Raw genomic sequence first — 1432 nt, forward strand, 5'->3', positions numbered from 1 at the left:
CTCTGATTCTTCAGCACTATCTATGTCCTTAGTCATGTTGCTCCCCTTATCAGATCCACTTCTAATCCTAACTCCTCTTCATTAGGGGAATCTGAATTTGATGACTCTCTACGACTACTCCTCATAATGCTTAAGGCCTAAGACTTATCATTTGTGGGTCTAGCTAATGTCAGTTCATAAGTTTGGTAAGATCCAACGACCTTAATAGAGTCCATATCCTTACTTTCTTCAATAACCATGATTTTAGGCCTAAATCGTTCAGATAAGGATCTAATGAATTTTCTGACTATCATAGGCTTCAAGATTCTCGCACCTAGACTGAAGCTAGAATTAACTATGTCATTTAGGCTCACATAGAATTCATCAAAGGTCTTGTCCCCTTCAATCATAATCTCTTCAAACCTAATGATCAGCATCTACAATTTAAAGTTCTTAATAGCCTGAGTTCTCTTATATGTGGCCTGTAAAATATTCCAAGCCTCTTTAGCTACCTCATACATGGACACTCGCCTAGACTCTTCAAGGGACATGGCCATAAACAATGCATGCAAAGCTTTGTTGTCCCAATTACATTTTCCTGGGTTTGTTTTGGTCCAATTTGCAATAAGAGGAGAGATTACTACATTATTAATCGTAGAACTAGGGGTAGTCCAACAATTAACAACACTCAACCAAATGCATTCATCCATAAATTTTAAAAAGGATCTCTTTCTAACCTTCAAGTATACATAATTACTAACATCAAAATATGATGGGATAGATAGTGAGGCGAAGAATCGAATTTAGGCTCTGAAACCAACTGAAAGTTCTAATTAATTGATTTAGTTTGACCTTACATGTAGAATTAACAAAATCAAAAGCAATAAGTCACTTTTTAATTGTTTATGAATGGTTAATCAAACTGATCAATTATTTTAAGTTGAATTGCCACAGTTTATAATATGAAAACAATAAATAACACACATATGTTGACTGAGAAACCCAATTGGATAAAAACTCGGGGAGCAAGCCAGTTATCTCCACTATAGACAATATGAATTTATAGATAGATGCTGCCTCCCGAACTCCAGTAGACATCCCGATCTACTTCTTGTAACGTCAAAGATCCTGCTAAAAACCAACAACTTCCAATCTCCAATAATTGTCTCTTCCAAGTGGATCTCAAAAATGAACAGTTCTCTACTATTTCTGCTCTTGTAGTCTAACATCTCTCAATATTTGTAGCTGTTAGGCAATTTGTTGTCAAACGACCTCCCCGGGCTATGATGTAACCTCGGTTTTATTATTAATCGGCCTTGGCCATGTGATTGACTAGTACATCGACACAATTATTGAGACAACACAATCCACATTTTTATGGACCGTTCGAAGCAACCTATTTTAAATGTGTTGCTCACGGTTCGCCCCATTTCCTTGGAAGGCTATATTATTA

Source organism: Olea europaea, unplaced genomic scaffold (assembly GCF_002742605.1).
Source record: "Olea europaea var. sylvestris unplaced genomic scaffold, O_europaea_v1 scaffold6416, whole genome shotgun sequence".
Lineage (NCBI taxonomy): Eukaryota > Viridiplantae > Streptophyta > Magnoliopsida > Lamiales > Oleaceae > Olea > Olea europaea.